A 20,254-nucleotide genomic window follows, 5' to 3' on the forward strand; every position below is an offset into this window, starting at 1 on the left:
CTCTCCCCTGCAGCCAGGCAGTCGCGAGTGGACACATTTGGAAAGGCAGGCTTATTCCAACTCGAAACCTCTATAATTTAATAAGAAAAACAGTTTAGGAACAATAGGAACCACAGCAGCAAGATAAACAAAATATTTTAAAAGCCCAGGGCTAGAAAAGTTTGGACTAAGTGCCTTGAAATCAGAGATGCCGGTCTCCCCGGGGACCGGTAACAGGAGGACACCCACCTGATACCGCCGCGGGCTGCGTAGGGAACTGGCAGCGGGAGGACAGAGCCGAGCTGGCGTGAGTCCTCACGGGAGCCGCGTGCTTTCCTGCAGCCGCCTGTCTCGGACAGTGGCCGGGACCAGAATCTCCAGATCTCACCCCGATTCTTAAATCTGATTGATTTAAAACCTGGAGCGTGAGCATCGTGTCCCTGCTCCTGACTGCGTGGGCTGAAATGTAGGGTACCGCTCTTTGCATTTGGATGGCTGTGACTTGTGTGCGCTCTCCCTGTGGTGAGCACAAACAGACAGCAACACGCTCAGATACTATTAGAAGAAAATTCTTATGAAATAAAGGCTGGATTAAAGAAAAATTCAGATACTGCATAAAAAAAGTAGGCCTTTCCTTGCCTTTACTAATTCATTTCGCAGGTCACCGTTGACTCTCTTGGGTTGGGCTCCTTTCTCAACTCTGGTTTCATTTCCAGAGAAGCAGCTGAATCTCCACTCTGACTAGAGGAAAATTCCTAAAATGGCCATATCAACCAGAGGAGCAGCTTATCCTTCTCTTTCTGTAGCTGTAAATCTAGCAGGGTTTGTGGGGTGGAACAGAAATTATCAATACAACAGGAGGAGGGTGTTTGGAGAGGCTTCTCCGAGTCCCTCTTGGACCTGCTGTGCTGTACACGAACTCGCTTTGAGTTCAGGTAAAGCAGGAGCTGGGTTCACAGGCAGTTTGGATCCAGGAGGCATTTTCTCTAAACCAGCAAAATTCAGTAGTTCAAATGAAAGCCTTCAGCCTGCCTCCGCTCTATATGTGATGTGTATTATCTTTATTACTACTTGCTTGTCTTGCATCTTGTATGTCATTATTATTTAACGTCTCAATGCAAACATGTGGTTATGAGTGACTTTTCGATGGTTGGTTTCTTGTTTTGGACCAAAGTTCACAAGTGTTGAACGCAAAGCTGCGTTATGGAAGTCCTCATCACGCTTTGGTAATTGTTTACAATCTTTTCCTTGCGTCTCTGAAATTGTCCTCCTGCAAGGGGAGGTCGGTGGGCCAGGAGCGCGGCTGAGAGCCCTCCGCGGCTGCCAGGGCCGTGGGTCCTGCTGCATCCCTGCCCCGGGCTGGGATGTGACCGCGGCCGCCTCTGCCCCGAGCCGCGGCTCCGGGTGCCCGCTCCCCAAAGCAGCCGGCGGGCTCCAACCTTCTTGTGCTGGCACCAGGGCACCGCAGCAGCAACCCCGCTGCAGAAACAAAAGCTCAAAGTGCCGCACGCTGATGCGCCTTTATTTTTCCTTATTTTTTCCCCTTTCTGCAATCCTATTGTGAGTTATTTTTTAGGCTAATGCTGAATGAATCGGCAGTGTTAGCTCCTTATTACCTATGTGAAAATGGCAACTGCGAGGGAGGCCAGCAGTTTTGGCAGTCAAAGGTGAAAATGGGAAGGACAGAAAGCCCGGGCAGCTCAGTAGGAATTTGCCTTCCTCAGACTTTCCCCTATTTCAAAATCGGCAGTGTTAAATCTTTAGTATTAATTGGGGATCGTGTGTGTTTGCATACCACAGATGCATTATTTACCAGCAGAAAACTCTGGCAGGTCTGAAAATACCCTGAGACACTAAGTGAAGCAGGAACCTTTTGAATTATTCAGAGCTTGGATAGACAGCAATCATTGCTGCTGTTGTAACAAGTTTATTATTTTAAATTATTGTTTTCTGGTACTCTTCCGTGTGCACACCCATGCCTTTTTTATGCCTTTTTTTTTTTTCGTTATGTTCAGCAATGGCTTATAAACTTTCACAGGTGTGAGCGTTGCCGGAGCCCCCCCCCCCCCCCCCCGACAGTTTGCTCACGAGGAGTAATTGGTTTTCAGGTAACGTTTTATTGCCATCTGACTTGAGCAATTCCTGATGGCTGGCATGGGCAAAGGGCCAAGCAGCGCGTGCCCCTCCAGACAGACCGAGCCTCTCCCAGAGGAGCCGGCTGCCCCTTCTCACCTCGGTTTTGTACCTTGAGGCCCAGGTGCTGGAATTTTTCTTCTAAGAGATTTTCTTTCCTCTTCCCCTTTAAATCTTGTAAATAGGCTCCTCTGCTTCTTGGGTAATTACAGTTATTTTTGGAGCCGTGAATTCACATTGAGGTAGAAAGTATTTACTGCAAAAGGCATAAAGGCAGGTGGAGACGTCCCTGCAGCATGGAGAGCGCTGAGTGGAGGGCTGTGCTGCCCCCACGGTGTGTCCCCATCCCCATCCATGGGGGACACGTGGCTCCTCTGCAGTGACAACGCCTTGGGCACCCAAAAAAAGAGCCATCCTGTTGACTTCTGTGAGCTCTGCTCCAAGGAAAGTCAGTTAAAAAGTGCAGAGAACAGGGAGTGGCCGAGAGGACACTGGCTGATAGGTGACCATCGTCACCTTATCTTATATTCTTCTGCCCAAAATCTTTAGCCCTTCCTGGTGCCAAGGGACGAGAGCTCCCAAGGGAGCGAGTGCCGTTGGGACCAGGGCATCTCCAGTGCCTGGGGGCTGAAAAGGAGAAATGGTCTTTCCAGGTCACCTATGGCTCTTTCCAAAGAATTGGGATCTCTTTAGTCGCCCTAATAGCCTGATCTCCCCTCCCAGCCCCGCTATACAAACAGATTTACTGTGGTCTTGCTTTTGTGCAGAGATATCCCTCCATAATCTCTCCACTCCATTTTTCATGGCTTTTAAAAAGTGAATTTGACAGGGGGAAGCACTGCTGTTGTGATAGCTCTGTAGACTGAACTCTTAAAAGAAAAAAACCCTATTGTCATTAGAGAAGAGCTGAGGGAGCACTGTTTGGATTGAGTTGGATCAGGCTGGGCGATAGGATTCAGCATTCAGGGCTGAACTAGGGCTGAGCCTCTTGTTTTGTAGCCGTGCAGTCCCCGAGCTGTTCCCCTGAGAATTCAGCTCTGGATACCAGACACCTTATCGGGATTGCTAGAGCCTCCTGAGAGCTGCTGCATTTTCAGCTGAATCTTTCAGAGAAGTGCTTTTAAGATAACTTCTGCATTTGAACTTTTTCCAGAAAATCATAGAATAATTTAGGTTGGAAGGGACCTCTGGAGGTCACCTAGTCCAACCTCCTGTTCAAAGCAAGGTCAACTTCAAAGTTAGATCGGGTTACTCAGGACCTTGCCCAGTCGAGTTTTGAATATCTCCAAGGATGGAGATTGAACAGACTCTCTGAGCAGCGTAAACACTCTCATGAATTTTTTCCTAGATCCCATCTGAATTGTCCTTACTGCAACTTATGGCCGTTTTCTCTCATCTCTTTACTGTGCATCTCTGAGAGGAGACAGGCTCCGCTTTCCATTTAGGTTGTAGAAGACTGCAGTTAAACACCTCCAGAGCCTTTTCTCTTGAATGCTAAAAACCCTTGGTCCTCTCAGCCCGGGCTTGTGTGTTGTGTGTCCTGGCTCCCTGACGGCCCACTGCCCCTCTGCTGCCCTCTCTCCTGTTTGCCAATCTCTTCTCTATCTGGGGAGCCCCAGACTGGTCCCAGTACCCCGGCCACAGCCTCACAGGCGCTGAGGAGAGGGGGGTAATCCCTTCTGTTGGCTGGCGGGCTATGCTCTTGCTCATACAACCCAACAAGGTTAGTCTTCATGGCTGCAAGGGCACACAGCTAATTTATGTTTAACTTGATATCCATCAGGATGCCAGGTCCTCTTCTGCAGAGCTGCTGCGTGGCCAGGCAGACCCCAAGCTACTGAAATAACCCTTTACTGGTGTCAGACTGGTCATGTACGTGCTGTGATGGGATTCTGGATTCAAGACTGCACGGTTAATACACCTTGGAAGTTCATACTTGAGGGTTCAGCTCCGAGGGTTCATGTGACAACCATGTCGTGGTCAGACCAAGAGATTTTCCTCCACTGCCTGTAAAGATTGTAGAGATATATAGTCACTGGAGAAGAAATAGGAATAAAAACTTAAGGCTGAAGTCTGATACTCTGTTGTGGCTGCTGCTGTGTCAGGCCGAGAGGTTGCTGTCCCCTTAGACGTGCCAGCATAACTGCAAGTGTAATTGCTTTCTAGCCCAGTTCTGTCAAAATATTTGTGGTTAGTTTAAACTCAGGGAAGGAGATGATGATGTTTGTGGAGAAAAGATAGGAAGGCAACAAACAGACTGTAGCTGGCTTGGAGATGGTAACCTCCCTGGAGCTGCAGGCAAGAAAAAGTACAACTTTTTGGCAGTGACGTTTCTGATAGGCTTGTGTTGCTGGATCGAGACCGATCTAGAGCTCCCCAAAGGGGCTGTGGACCAGGCGCCCTCAAACAGCTTCCCGAGTGCTGTCCGGTCCGGTGTGAAACGGAGCAGCACTCCAGAGCACAGCCATGACCGCGTGGCACCGCGGGGAGAGGCCGCTGGTTCCACGCTGACCCCGAGGGACCTCGAACAGGAGCTTCAGCATGAGGAAGCAAGTCAACCCAAAGTCTTTGAGAGCACCAACCCTTAGACCTGGTAGTGTGGCAGGGCCTTCTCCTTCGCAATATGGCAGCACTGGAAAAGCCAGAATGCAAAGCATCAGTGATGCCACGGGAAGTCTCTCAGGCATCCCAGGTGTTCACAGGTCCCACTCCTTCCCACGTGGGTGTTTTGAAAAGGCGCTTCAAAAGCACAGACGGTGGGTGAAGCTGAGTCCCACTGATTTTTGTAGGGCACAGAATTCCCTTGAGCATCTTTGAAAAATGTAGTTAATTAAATTAGACTTGCTTGAGAACTGAGTGGAATGAAAGATTGTTGTGGGTAGGTGGGTATAGTGTTTAATTGCACAAAAAAATGGGCATTTTGCTTAGCTTTTTAATGTAGACTTGGAGTGGAAGGGGTGCATTTGTGTGTCTGAAACGTCAGCTTCCCATCCCTTTATTGGTCCGTGGCTTGTTCTGGGATTACAGTATATTTGGGATGCTGTGAACAGAAGGCAGCTCAGGGCAGTGTTTTATGTAAGGTAGCACTCTGCACTATTTTTAAATTTTTATGATATGGCAGGCTTGTTCTAGTATTTTAATAAAATGAGACATGCTCTTCCTTTTCTACAACAGCAGCAAAATCTCGTCTAGGGCTGCCCTGCTTGACAGCTTGTGGCAGGATTATAAAGAAGAGTTTGTTCTGGGGCTATATATGAATGTTATATGTGGGTGGAGGCTGGGCAGAATTGTCTCATGGGTCACATCCAGTATGCAGAGCACCCTTTGCACAACTTTCTCCTACAGGTGCTGGCTGTCAATAGCATGGAACTTTTTTTTTTTTTTTTTTAATTCACAAAACGGGGGTCTGTAGCTTTATCTGCCTCTTGGAAGAAGGGTTGGAACAGCCTCGTCCCACGTGGACCGTGGAGCTCGCCCGGAGCAGGCTACGTGCTCTGCAAATGCGAGGCACGTTTGGGCTGGAGGCTGAGACTGTGCTTCGCATCTGCTGTGGGCATCTCACTACTTCTGTCCTCAAAATCAACCCAGTTCCTCTCCAAAGGAAGAAACCCCCTTCATTTGAGCTGCTGCTGTCAATGTAGCACATTTTTCCTCTGCCATTTCCCCAAAAATGTTTTGTTTGTGGCACTTTTCCCCCAATTTTGCCTTCACTATGTCTCCATACAGTAATGCGGGGTATGCTTACGGGCCTGATTCTCCACGGGTTCCAAGTCCAGAGCCACTCTGTTAGAGTTAAAATAAACATGTGCTCGCTTTAATCATGTGAGCTCAAATAAACACGTGTAAACTTCTTAAAAGTTAACTAGGACTCGCTTAGGTTTTGATAGTTGAACTGTGGTTAAATGGATTTTATCAGATTTTCCTGAATGATTCACCTCTGGGCTAAAAATAAAACAGGAGGCGCTTCGGGGTAATTTACAAAAGAAGTACGCACGAAAGCAGGGGTTTGAAGTCAAAGCATCTTCTCTTGCATGGGCAGAGTCTTGCACGACAGCCCTGATAACTCTGTGTAAACAGCCTGATGCGGGCGAGACAGGGAGACGAGAAAAACAGCAAGGAGCAAAATGTGGCAGATTCATGGATGTTACTCCATGTTTTTACTGTAAGAGCTGATGATAAGAGTTTACCCACCGGGGTTTTAAAGATTCAATAATGACTTAAAAAACCTCACTGATGTGGGGAAGGACAAGGGAAAAAAAAAACCCACCACCTAAAGAGAAGTCATTAGGGATGCAAGGAAATGCTGCTGTTGTCTTCAGGCTAAATCTATCGGAACAGAGCACCATAAATTGAAGATTCATTGCTCCCTCTGCTCATTAGCTGCGTGAAAGTGTGACTAAGCTGGAAGGTTGGTTGGGGTAGCGCTGCGTTGCTGTTCTTACTGCCTTGCTGGGAAGCAGGCGCAGCGGCAGGCAGCCATGATTCGCACGTGCTGCCTGCCTTGCTAGGCGCCAGATTTCCACTCTTTTTTTTCCATGAGGGGGAAGATTCTGCAGCCTTTCACCTCTTCCGGCTTCATTAATTTTTGCCTGGACATAGGCAAAATTATTCGAGTGGATCTCTTCTTTATTAAAGGAATTGAATTTGTTCACTAGCCTAGACTCGGAATGTAACAGGCAGCAATGCAAAGCACGACGGATACAAGCCCAGTGGACGTTTTTATTTTAACAATGAAAATATGCAATCTGTCTGAGCAAAATACAGCTGCTGAGCAAATTAACTTGTGTTGAATCCTTACTGGGGGCCCACAGCTCATTCTTTTGTTCTTCCTGTTCAGCAAATGTGGTTTTCTGACTAAGAAATAATAGATTGTGGCTCTATAGAGCCTTTCATCAGATGATCTCAAAGTACGTGGCAAATATTAGTAGTTTGCTTGGGAGAGACTAAACCTTACAGTACATCCAGCGGATGGTACCTAGAGAGCAGGGTGAAAAGTACGTTGCAGCTACTAGAGAGGGCTGCAGCACGCTAGGCTGACGTGACTAACAAATACCAGGTGATCTCTGACTGCACGTCTGGTGCTAACCCCGAGATACTGCTTTTTTCACTTACGACGGCATTAAGGGGATGTAATAATGAGGTTTTAATTTTTTTTTTTCCAAGCTGAGGTGCTTGTGGCCACCCAAATGTCCAGATAACTTTATAGTGGTGCCTATGAGCCTGGCTCCCGTCCAAGTCTTTGTTCCCATTTCCCTGTGCTGCTCCTATGGAAAGTAGCCCGTCCCACCTACCAGCTGGGAATTTCCCTGACACATGGGCATTCTCTGGGTAATATGAGACTGGCAAATGGTGCTGTGTTGCAACCCCCCCCCCCCCATCTAAGCAATGAAGTATGTTAGGAGTGCCTGAATATTCACTATCAAAAGACTTTGAGCTGTAGCCTCTCCATGCTGTCCCGTCTGGCTTGCAGTCCATAGGCACTATTGGAAGTTAACTAGGAAAGCCCTGGAGTTGTGATAATTTGAGGTAAGGACTGGAGCAGTCTCCAGTCAAGTTCAGAACTGGAGCAGAGACAATTTTCTCACGTCTTCTTGGTTGTTCCTCCTTCGCTGTCTTGACTTCAAGACCGTAGAAGGCACAGCTGACATTGCCTCGTGTCTGCCTTTGCTTGCAATTTTTAGACTCCCGTTGCTGCTATGCTGTTCTTTTCAGCCACCGTTCAAACCCAAGTTTACAGAATTTCAGCACGAAATCAAGTATCTGCTCAAATGTAGGTGTTTTATGCAGCTCTGGACAGAGTTCTGGGTTTGGAGCTAGACTGGAGCTAGAGCTGCAAACCTGATGCTCCGTTTCCAGCTGTCTGAAATTCGCAGAGGGGAAAAATACAAACTTCTGGATTAAAAAATTACCCTCACAGTTCCCCAGCTGGTAGAGTACTCTTCTGATGCAGAGCAGGCAGCAGAATCCTTAAATAGACAGTAGTGAAAATACCACGGAATCGTCACTTTGGAAATACAGCCTTATGAGAACACCTCTGGATTTTGGTAACATTGGACCTAAGTGTATGTTCCCTTTTAGATCCAAGCATGAATTCATTCGTAATGTAATTTTGTTATGTAGCTCTGAGAAGTCTGCGTACCATCATCTCTGCCCCAGCTCCGGACAGCACCTAGGAGAGCTGGGGTTCCGTACATAGTTTCACGTGGTGCTGCTACAACCCAACGGAGCAGAGGGAGGAGAACAGGGTAGGACCGAGAGCGAGCCCCTGAGTGCAGCTCCCGAGAGAAAAAGAAAACTTCAGCTCTACTAAGAGATTTACATAATGTCAGGAAAAGCGATTTAAATGCAAATAGCCTGGTAAGAGTGTTAGAAATTTTGCAGTGGCTCTGGCCGCCAGGTGTAGCATAAAGAGAAAGGGAGCTAAACAAATATTTCCTTCCGTGAGTTCATTTATTCACAACCCAGGTTCATTTCTTTGGCAGGTGTATTTTCCTCTTCATCTTAAAAAAACGCAAACAAACAAAAACCCGAGAGTAGGCTGGCTACCCCCTCTTTCCTGCACACCCTCCTTTTGCATTACAGCAAACCACGCACCCGCCTGCAGACAGTGAATAACCTTTCCAGGTGCTATGCAAGCCGTCTATTTATTGAATTTGCCATCAATTTCTATGAGGTGAGGCAGTCATCAGTATTTTAAAACAAATTCTCTTCTACCTCTCTTCTTGTATCATTCGCTGCACACAAATTCAGGTATTTGGGGAAATTGCTAAATACTTTTTTAACTCTGCCTGTTTCAAAGACTTCACAAACTCTATTAAACTTGCAGCAGAAGTTTAGGATTTGCCCCCCTGAAATGGTCTTTCAGAAAGCAAAGCAGAGCCGTGGCACGGGCTGCCGGGGAAATGCCCCTCGTCGTTCTCGTGTGCCACGAAACCAGGCCGGTGCGGGCGGGAGGGTGCGGTGGCAGCCTGCGAGGCGCCTCGGACTGCTGCGTGAACGCTGGCGGCAGGCGCAGGCTTTGCGTTTTTCCCGTCGTCGTTACCACACCGCCTGGTGGGATGCTCCCAGTGCATGTGAAAAAAAGAAACCAAATAAGCAGAGGGAAAGGTTGTTTTCCCTGTCAGGCTTGCGGGCACATGTTTTGGATTAGGCGTCTTTGCATTTTCAGCGTTTTGCTTTGGAGGAAGCTAATATCCTCAGAGGGAAAGCAGGGGTGATCTGATGTGATGCTGCTGATCTTGTGGCTACAGCTTTCTCGTGGTCACAGGTTCACTCTGTTAAGGCTTTGGGAAGGTCATGTAAATCTCCCAAGGATAAACCTTGGCTGCACTGAGATCCAAAGATCTTTTCACCATTGATTAGCGTCAGCCCGAGTCTTGGTGCCTCAATCTCCCCCATTGTAAAATGAAGATACGAATGCTCTCCAGAAGTCCATGAGGGCCTATTTGTTTGCTGCTGCTACAGTTGTGATCCAGGGATGGGTTCCTAAAAAACAGGAAAGACAGAATTATACAATTTGTATTAATTAGTTACCATTCACTGTCAAAACAGCGCTAGGTGGTTTGTTGCCTTCACACCACAGTCACTGCAGAGGACGCTTGCAATGGGCCCTGTTAGCAGAGAGCTTGCATGAATCCCTCCACAGCAAACATTTCATCCGCTAGACCACTCTTCATGATATTGCAAAGGTATTTGTTCTCCTCAAAGATGCTGCATTTAGGAATTTGCTGGGTCTCCTTTATGTCCAGCAGTTTTTTCCTCCAGAATTAAATGATGAGCAATTTCTAAATGAAAAGAACAAACTGGAGTAAGGATCTATTTTGCTTTGCTTATCTCCCAATACCTGGGCACGTTTAAAGTACCGTATCAGTCAGGCAGAGGAAATACACATCTTCCGAGCTAAAATCATGTAGCATCTGTTCCAACTTCCATCAGCAGAAACACCTGGTGTCTCACAGAAAGGCTATCTGGTTTATCCAGGACAGCCCTTACCAAGAGCACAAGCAGCCTACGTTGGTAGTATGTAATATTTTGCGACTTAGGAAGGACTCCACAGTCGGTCTGTCTGCCTCCTTGGCCATGTGTCACCAGTGCAAGGGCTGGTGATGATGGAGTGGGCAGGAGCATACTGGGAACCTCTCTCCGTGCTGGCAGGGATTCACGCTAATGGGTGGCAGACTTTTCCTTGTGCAATTTCAAAACCATTTGCTTAAGCAGAGACTTGCATCCCAACTTTCTGGATAGACTGAATTTAGATTTGAATGCAGGCTTGGGCTTGTGCTGAAAAGATTTGTTTCCTATAGCAGACCTACCCAGCGAGCCCGACCTGCTTTGGCGGTAGCCAAGTGGTCACTGGCTGGTGGTCGCTCAGTGTGTCTCTAAAGAAAGCTGAGTTTGGCTTTTGAAAAAGCCTCCATGCTAGGAATTTTTTTGGCTTGGCCAAGAAGCCAGTTGGTGCCCTGGCTGTGCTTTCTCTGCTCAGGGCCCCTGCAGAGGCAGCTTTCCGAAGGCTGGTTTGGTCATTACTGATCCTGGCTGGATTTGAAAGAGCTCCAGGTACTCCATTGTTTCCTTCGTGTCATAGGCCTGTTCTGGCAGAGCGGGATTGGCTTGGTTTTAGACTTTTCAGAATTGTTTCCCCCTCGTGAACTTTTTCTTTCTCCAGACCCTGCATTTTGCTTATTGACCTTTCAGACAGACGGCTTCAGTTGAAGTCGCCTGGCTCAGTAAAGCATGTGAAGATGTCTTAAGATAAGGAGTTAAACCTCCACCTCGCCGATGACTGTATTTACCCTTTACTGCAGCCTTGACGGTCTCTGGAGCCGTCCATCCCTTTCCTCTCCCTCCCAGCAGATCTTGGCTAGAGCTTTTCCCAGTCACTCCTACTGCACCCATAGGACTGGAAAAAAAATCCATGCAATATAATATGCGAACACTAATCTAATCTAGCAATTATCTTCACTTGTGAGGGCAGATGAGATTACTCACCATGAGAAAGGTCATAATAACAGAGATCAGCCATCATGTGGTGTTTACAGACGCTGTTGGTTTATTGCGAGATACCAAGGCACGGGAGGAAGAGCTCTCACAAAGCTGATGTGATTATAGGTATCTCTGCCTATTGTAATTGGGTTTCTCCTGGTAACAGAAGAATGTTTGCAAAGGAATCCACACTTGACGCTGCACTTTTGCATGCTCCATACAGTCGTATACTTGCTTTGATCTCCAACAAAACTGTGATATTAAGAGTAGTAGTTTGACCTTTGTTAGCTCTCAAATTTAGATAGAGTCAATTAATGATCTCATGTAAAATCTTGAGGCAAGAAGATAATAAAATCTTGTGGAAAGAAGATCCTACTTCTTCTATTTTTAAGCACCACCATGGTTTTTCTCCCTGGGATTTGAGTGTGCTCACAGGTTTTCATAGTACTTTTTTTTGTGTTTTATTTTGGGTTTTTTTTGTGTCTGTGGCTGGATCTGCTCCCTCAGTGAGAGAGGAGGGGGGAGAGAGACTTACTTTTCTTGGTAATAATCCTTATAAATTTTATATGCTTAAATCTACACAAATAACCAAGAGATTATTAAGCGAACTCTAAAACTCCAGACTACATACTGGAGAATCATCCTGTGTTTAAAAAAAGAAAAGGACGCAAGTAAAAAATTAGTCAGGAGCAAATGATTGAATAGATAAATGACCATCCTGGGAGAAGGGTCTTCCTCCCATGCTGAGTGGACTTCTATAGGTATAGTGCTGCTGGCTGAGAATGAATAAGAATATAGTGTCTGGGCAAAGCAGCAGTCACTCACTCGTAATAAAAGATGTTCTGCTACTCCTAACCCAGATCTTGCTGTCAAATACACTCTAAAGCTTTGCCTGGTTTCATTTTCTTCTCTCTAATGCATTGTCGCTTCCTTCAGACGGGTTAATCAATACTCTGAAGACTATTTTTAGATTCAGTGACAAGTTGACTACACCCTCAAGGCAAAGAGAAAAGTTTCCAGGTCTCACCCAGCCCTTGGGTAGTTTTGAGAATAGCTTTGTAGGAGAGGGAACGTGACACTTTTCAATAGCACAATATTTTTAACCTTGGTTTGCTACTAACAGGCTCAGGTTTTTCAAATGTCTCACTAATGGTGGATAAACATGATTGAAACTGCCATTATACTGGAGGAAATGGTTTTAAACCTTGTTCTCCTGATTTGCAGCGGCTCCTCGGCTGTAGGTGGTGTTTTCCTGCTGCAGCACCCTCCGGGTTGAGCATCTCGGCGAGCCCTCGGTCCCCTCGCCCCAGCCGTACCCCTGCCCTGCACCCCCTCCAGTGCCCACCGAGGTCCAGGCCCAGTTCAACCTCAGCACCCAGCCCTGGGCCCTGGGCTGAGCCGCGCTCCAGCCTGGCCAGCCCCGGGTTCCCCACCGAGCCCTGCCCCGCAGCTCCGGCTGCCCACTGGCTGCGCACCCGGTCCCCAGCCTCCTCCGGGCTCTCCGGGCTGGCCAGGACGCCTCGCCTGACTTGGGCACAACAAGGGACCACTGCGCTTCTCCAAAAGACGCGGTCCGAAGCGTCGTGCCTTAAAAGACGGGGGATCAGCACGTGGGCGCGCAGCCTGCGCGGCGCCTCCTCAGCATCTGCAGCCGCAAGGTTGGCAACTCCGCAGTTACCTTTGTCTTTAACCTCTACCTGTTTGCTTAGCTGGGATTTGAACAGATCACTGCATCCTTGTGCTAATTACAGTTTAATAATTAATGCCTATCAAAATGCTGCCTTTCAACTGCCATTCATTTTGCTCTTTGCTTGCCAAATAACTTCACCTTTCCCTCACTGCAGCCACTGTGTTCAAGGGTGACAGAGTTAGCATTTCTTAATTTCACATCCAGTTCCTTCTCTAGCCTGGATTTTAACCCCTCGGTGGCTTCAGTTTTACTCCCCAAGCTAAAAGACACAAATCACTTCCAATATGCTTGTAAAGAGCAGAAAACGTGCTGCAAATAAACCGAGCCCACGGGTTTTCTGTACAGCTACATAGCTGATCCTCCAGCAGAACAAAAGCAAAGGAGATGGCAGTCAGGCTGGTCAGTGCCAGTTCGGGCTGCGGAGACTCATTCAGGTTTAACGTGTTTTTGTAGGAATTACAGAGAGTCAAACGCACAAGAGGCTAAAGGGAGCTAGTTCTCTATTCCCAGGATTTTAGATGCACTGAGACGGAAGAAAGTGGCTAAGGAATTGTAAAGTCAGAGGAAAATTATTTCCTGACCTTTAGCCCAATGATTGAATTGGTTGGCAAAACCAAGAAGTATTTGGCACCTAAGCTAGTGGCTCGGTGACTTTGAAGCCTGGGTAACTCTCCATTCCCGTCTATTTGAATGGCAATAGCACGGTTCCTACGGTGCTGCCTCTGCAGCAAAATGCAGCTGCTGCTGCATGACAGCCTGAGCGTGTTGAGGAGCGACTGCGCACCGCCAGGAGCTGGAGAGAAACCTGGTTTTGCTTCCAGTGTAAATCATGGATCAGAAAGAAGCTGAAACTTGATTTGAACAGTTTTCAAGGATTTCTGTGCTACATCTCATTAGTGTTAATTACAAGCTTACGCCAGTGATTAACCAAACATTAGAAATGCTGCAGACCAGGATCTATGTGATGTGAGCTTTGAACGCCTCCATCACTTCTTGCTAGGGGATATCTGATCGGTTCCTCTTCATTTTACTTTGTTTTAATCAGCACAATCAGCCGACAGTAATGCTGTAAAGCCCCTTTATACTTCCAGCAGTGGATCGATAAATGCTCGTCTCTCCCTGCTTTCTGCCCATTCACACATTTGTCCTCCAGAACTGGAGATGTCAGGACTTCTCCCCAGGGCCGCCGAAGTCGCAGCAGCCCACAGTCGTCTCTGCCGTGTCAGTGATAAACATCCAGAAGAGCTGCAAATAGTTACTGTGCTGTCACTTTCTGTACAGTTCTAAGGTTAGAAAAAGATCAAAAAGATGTTCCAGCAGTCATTTAAAGAAAAAAAAAAGGTGTTTAATGGTGTTGCAGCAGTAATGTGGATACGTTAGACATAAAGCCAAGAAGTGAGTGGGCGCCTGCGGCAGCATCGCCCTCCCCGTCGGGTTCGGAGGGCAGCGGGGCTGGGCACGCTACGCTCTGCCCTCGCTCCGCCGGCCCCACGGGGGACGGGACTTCATCCTTCAGATCTGGCTCTCGCCAGCACGTGAAGCCTCAGAGCTCGCCCACCTCGGCGCGGCTGACAGCAGATCTCCCCGCGCGGCAGGGAGAGGCTGGCAATCGAGGCTGGACTGACCAGGCTTTCTTGCGGCTGCGAAGCAGCACGGGATATAGATGTGGCAGGGGCTGGTGATCGACCCAAGCTTTGAGACATCTCCCTCCTGTCTGAGGCAAGGAACTGTATAAATTGCTGATAGATCCACCTCTGGGGGATTGCTCTGACTTTTCTGCTTTTGTAGTCAAACAAGATTTCCTACGGAAATGGCTATAGTTCAGGTGAAAAATGTAATGCCTCCTCAAAAGGTTCATACCTCTAAAATACATGTGCTAACGTGATCCCTCTGCTCTTTCAACCACCATTATGAACACGGGAAACCTAAAAAAAAAAACAAATTAAGATGTGTTCAGATCTCAGTTTGAGACAGGACATTAACCAGTTCATCATCTGCTTTTATCAACGGGGGCTTGCTCAGCTCCCGCCTGGGCAGAGCGGCTGTCCCAAGCACAGCTGGATGGAGAAAGGGCAGGCCTAACAAACACCAAACCATACAAACCTAAATAATCACACCAGTCAATACGAAGGTGACAGCTCGAGAAGCTCCCTGCTGCCTGCAGGCACCACCCTGCGTCAGCGGAGCAGGACACATCGGAGCCGTGCCGGGAAGCAGGAGGCTCTCCCGGGGCTGGCACCCCGCGCCACCTCGGCGGCTGGGCCGTCCCGTGCCTCCACGCACCACGTCGGCGCCTGACTCGGCTCCTTCCCCTTCCCTCCAGCTCCGGTGGGGCTCCCGTCCATCTCAGCCGCCGGAGAGCACGGAGGGATGGAGAGGAGAGGCCCCGGCAAACCCCGGCTCTTCCCCAGAAGGGAACAGACTTGGGGGCAACACACACACGCTTTTATAATCCTAATTTTTTCTGCAACGTTTGTTCTCACATTAGCATCAACAAACAGGCTCTGACCTTGCCTGTTGATGCTTTAAATGCCCTGTTACACAGCAAGCATGGGAATGAGTTAGTCACATGGAAAGTACTTAGTCTCACATGGGCTGTTCATGTGCAGAGAGGAAAAAAAACCCAGTCTCACAAATACAATAATCTCTGCAGGAATCTCTCTCTCTCCCTCCTTCTGTAATGATGAAATACAGGCTGGATTTTTGCTTTAAGGGAGAATCATATCACGGTTTCAAGTCATTTAAAAAACACAGGCAAATCAATACTTTATTCTTCTTAACAACCACGGCATTAACTTTGTCGCACAGGCCTGTCTTTTAAGGAGCCACCTGTTTTAATAGGCAGTGCTTGTGCACCGCAGCTCCGGGTGAGTCTGAAAAATGAAAACCCCAAAGCTGCTGAAGGGAGCCCTGGGCAGAAACCAGCCCAATGTATTTCCCCTCCCGGCTGCCTGTTCCCAGGCCAGAGGTGAGCTGCCAAAGCATCTGGAATTCGTGGAAATGCGAGAAAGAGGTGGTTTTCTGGCTGCGATGCCTCGTTCCCAGAAACACACACTCAGCACAGACCCACGCCAAAGCCACTGCAGTATGTTCTGAAACGTGCTCTGTTATGCTCTCAGACCCTTTCCTCGTTCCTCTTTACCAAATAACCCCAAATTTTCCCAGAGACAGGGCACTCCTACTTTAACCATAAATCTACTTTAACCATAAAAAACTGCATGAAGCAGCAGGTTTGGGGGCAGGTTGCACGGACGCTGTTGCTGCATAGATCGGTCTGTAAAGCTCAATCGGTTCTCAAGGATTTCATTCACGTGTGATGGCTCTGCCAGGTAGCAAATTCACTGGTGACACCCAAAAAATTCTTTCCATATTTTGGGGATACCATAGCAGGTGCAGGGACAACATAACCTTTCCCCAGCTGGAAAACCTTCATGAACAACTGCAGAGGTATTTATTTGGGTTGCAAGAGGATACCCTCTTTTGTTCCAGCTCCCAGAATAGCCTCTCGCAGTGGGAGCCGGCAGCCGAGGTACACGTGTGGCGTCAGCCCTGCGTGATACGCCGCGCGTCGTGGCGGGAGCCAAGCCAGCCGTCCCCGGGCCCGGCTTCGGAGCCTCGCTGCTGGTTTGTTCCTCCACCTCCACACTTGCGCCTGGCTGAGCAAAGCCACGAGGCTGAATTAGCCTTGGTCTGATAACGAGCCCTGTGTGCTGGGCACATCGCTGCACCTCGGCCAGTGCCATACGTCCAGGTGCTTCCGAGTTACAAGAGTCCCGTGTTGCTTATTCACCCAGCTGTGTGGCTGCAGCACTTCTGCTGGTGATAGATTAGTTGGCTGATCTTCCCCGGCCGGGTCGGAGCCCATGACTCCGGCAGCTCCAGGCACCGGTGATGTTCCCTCTCCCGCAGGCAAGCGCCAACATCAATTGTCCCTGTGGGATTTCATGGTAACCTTGTGTTTGGCTGCTATCTCCATGCCTCATTGCTGCTGCCAGCGGGGCTCCTATTTATGACTTCTGCACGGGCGCGTGTGCCTCTTCCCTCCGCCTTCCCCACTGCTGCACCTCCGTGGAAGCACCAGCACCTTCTGCTGCCTGAACACGCACCCTCTGCTACCAGGGAGCTGGTGGAGGAAGAGGGAAACAGTAAATCCACAGCCTCTATCTCCATTTGACTAGGCTAAATTTCCCCATGCATGTTTTTGCAATGCCTGTATGTTTTAACTCCCTGAAAGAGTGACTTTCTTGGAAATTTGTAGTTTGACAGCATCTTTACCTGCAATGCTTGGTGCTGCTTGTTCTTTTTGGAGCAGAAGAGCCACAGACCCACATTAGCAGCGCAGCGGCTGACACAATTGAACGCTGCAGTGCATCAGAGAACTGGCAGTTGCTCTTGCTTTCCCATCCTGCCTCATGCCAGCTGGCCTATAATGTCGATTTTTTCTTCTGGTGTTAGAATATCATTTTATGTGGGTGCAGGGCTTGCTCCTGCTCCTTGGTGCAGATCCTCATTGCAGAATGGATGGGGTGTGGGGGGGTGTACACAGGCACGCACGCAGGTTTCGGCTCTGTGATGGCTGGGCTCACATTAGGCAGGAGAGCTGTGATGCTGTGATCTGCTAGAGGAGTCCGGATAGAGGCATGTGCTTTTTTCGGACCTGCTGGGCCAAAATTTCAGCCTTGCCTCCACAAGCATTTGTTCAGAGATGGTCTCTTTCCATGCCAGCCCTTGGACCGATGACACCACGTGGCAGAATTGAGGCCTCATTGGTTTTGACAGTCCTCTAACAGTGGTTCTGACTATAATTTCCCTTAGCAAAGGATTCTCCCCTACACACAGGCTCCTTCCAAGAGGTAGATGGGTCTGCAAAATGAAAAGGGGAATCTAACCCGTTATTAGCAATGATACTCAAAGGTGATGTGCGGCTCCCTTTCCTCAACCTGTATTTATATAACATAATAGAGCAAATGCTGAAAATACACCTGGAGCCCATGGAGAAAGCACGACAACAGTAGCTCATGGCATGCATCTGTTCTCAGTACATTTGCCATTCAAGCAGAGAGGGTACTTTCTACCATTGTTTTTTAAATCTGTCATTTTAGTACAATGGCTGTAAAATCAGACTATGTGTTTTTTATACCGAACTCGCAGGATACCACAAAATAAGTTCCTGAATGAGCTCATACAAAGGCGATGCCTTCTACACATGGTGCTCTGCGTACTCGGAGAGGGTCATGTCAAGGTTAATTTAGAAAGGTATTCTGCTGAACTGGAAGAAGCGAAAAGCTCTTCTTATTCTGGGAATATGCAATGATAATATATGCTGCTATGAAAGAAAAATCCTGACTTTTCACATGAGATGTAATAGTTTTCTGGTTGCACATTGGAACTGAACCCGATTTCTGACCCTCTGCCAGCTACATGTAATCTGTGGACAGCATTGTGTCATTCCTGGTTATTTATTGCTCAGGTCATAGCGTGTTGCTTTCTGTGTGATTACCGAGGAACATAACGTGAAGCCACGTGTGGCCTTCCCAGCTCGCGGACTGCGGAGGTAGTGCCGTTCTGTTCACGTGTGCGATGCTGCAATGGCTCGTTTGCTGTTAGCCAGTCTTGACATTTAGCGTCGCCTTGGTGATTTTCTGGGTTCTGCAAAGTTAGCCTGAGCTTATAAAACATTGTCTTGGAAGTGGAAAAATTAATTTTGTGAAAAAACTACCTGCTAAATCAACCTTTATTCCTTCTTGTTGTTATCTCCTGATCCAAATCCGCTTTCCAGATTCAGCTGATAGGCAGAAGAGTTTGCTGAATAGCAGCAAATACATTTCAGCCTGTGAATTGTTTGCAAATCGGGTGCTTTGATGACTGTGATGGGAGATGGGCTGCCAGAATCTCAATGCTGCTCCCAGACAAAGCGGCTACAGGCTTTAAACTGGAGAATGCTATCGGACTATAGCAGGTGACTGGTGCAGAGGATAAATCTGTCTCTAATACATGAAGGGTATTGATTTTTGAGAGTTATTTGAGTTATGTTTTGTGCTGTGCTGGGTCCCAACAAGCCCACAGGCTTTGTGAGTAGCAGCACTATATGAAGAAGTAGCCAAAGATAATACCTGTGCTTGAGAGCAGCATGGAGTGGAGGATATGGTAAGAGTAAGGAGAGGTGCAGCCCGAGAACTAAGTGATCTAGGTGGTACCTGAAACTTCACCAATACACTGGCAATTAAGTGTCTGACAGCAAATGATAAAAGCCGGTGTTTTAGAGGAGCAAAATCTCTGTGCTACTTGCCCCAGCCCTGTGGAAGATGGACAAGCCCCTGTGCAGCCAACAGGTCCTTGTCCAGCCACTGCCCATCCTGGGGACCACCAGGAGGTAACAGAGCTTCTCTTGGACCTTCTGCTTTTCTCCTCAACTCCTCCAACCTGTCACGCCTGATTCCCAAGACACCTTATTATGTGGACCCTCCAGTTTGGGCTTCTCTGAGGTGCACGAGCAGCTCTGAAAGGGCCACAGCCCCCTGCCATGAGCTACGGTGTCGGGTATTAGGGAAGACCTGTGCACGGTGGTCGAGCCTTAGCTCTGCAGAGCAAAATCTGGTGACTTGTCACAGGAAAAAAATACACAGTAGCTCTTTGTCTTTTAAATAATATATATTAATTAAGAAGCTTTGGGTAATGACATCACCATCCCCCTCTTCTTCCCATAAACCAGTCCTCTGTGCCTTGCCCCCCACCAGGCAGAGCTCCCCAACTTGAAGCATGCTTAATTTCGCAGGGAGCCTTTTGTACACATCCTAATCACATGCATTAGTGGAAGAATAAAAACTGCTGTTCGCCTGTTTCAGGGTCTGCTGGCGTCCAGAGCAAACTCCCCAGCATGCTGCAGAATAAACAACAGGGCCCCCAGGAACACCGATGTGATTCTCTGGCTGGTCAGTGGGATTTCACCTCAACAGGACCATTCACGTGCTATCTCCCGGCCATGTTTGCATTAAGTGACTGTCCCTCCAGCCCCCTCGTCCCTCCTCAGAGAATCCGATTCATTCGTTAGGCTTTTCACTTGGAACCATTCAACCTTGCTGCTTTGATTTTGTAACAGGACAAACTCCAAGTCCTAGCAGGACAAACAAGATTGCACGGCTAATGATTTGTGAGCTTAGCCTGAATGCAATTTACTGCAGAAATTCCAGCCTATGAGACTTTGTGACCTGCTAATAAAGCACTTTTGGCAGAGGCTGTACAAATACAAAGGATTTCATAGCCTCTGATTCCGGGTTCATATCACTCTCCCAACTTGCAGAAACGCTGCTTAAATGTATGGTTTAAAAATCTAGTGACAACTGTTGGAACGAGGCAGGGTTTCACCCCCGTTTGATTTCACTTACGAGATGTAAGGGATGCTCATTTCTTTGTTTTACAAACTGTCTGCTTGTAGCCAGAGCCCAAAGATGCCTCCCAAGTGAAACAGGA

At 48.0% G+C, this 20,254-nt stretch overlaps 1 long non-coding RNA gene across 1 annotated transcript; it reads right to left on the bottom strand.

Moving 5' to 3' along the window:
* Positions 1 to 11,011: 11,011 nt before the first annotated feature.
* Positions 11,012 to 15,185, bottom strand: LOC148056125 (uncharacterized). Its single transcript, XR_015703896.1, has 3 exons — positions 14,888 to 15,185; positions 14,645 to 14,709; positions 11,012 to 14,067 (listed from the first exon to the last, which is right to left on the bottom strand). It is a non-coding gene; the product is annotated as an uncharacterized LOC148056125 (long non-coding RNA).
* Between the last annotated feature and the right edge of the window lie 5,069 nt (positions 15,186 to 20,254).

Source organism: Nipponia nippon, unplaced genomic scaffold, assembly GCF_047370975.1.
Source record: "Nipponia nippon isolate SJK-2023a ecotype South Korea unplaced genomic scaffold, ASM4737097v1 scaffold_17, whole genome shotgun sequence".
In the NCBI taxonomy this organism is placed as follows: Eukaryota; Metazoa; Chordata; class Aves; order Pelecaniformes; family Threskiornithidae; genus Nipponia; species Nipponia nippon.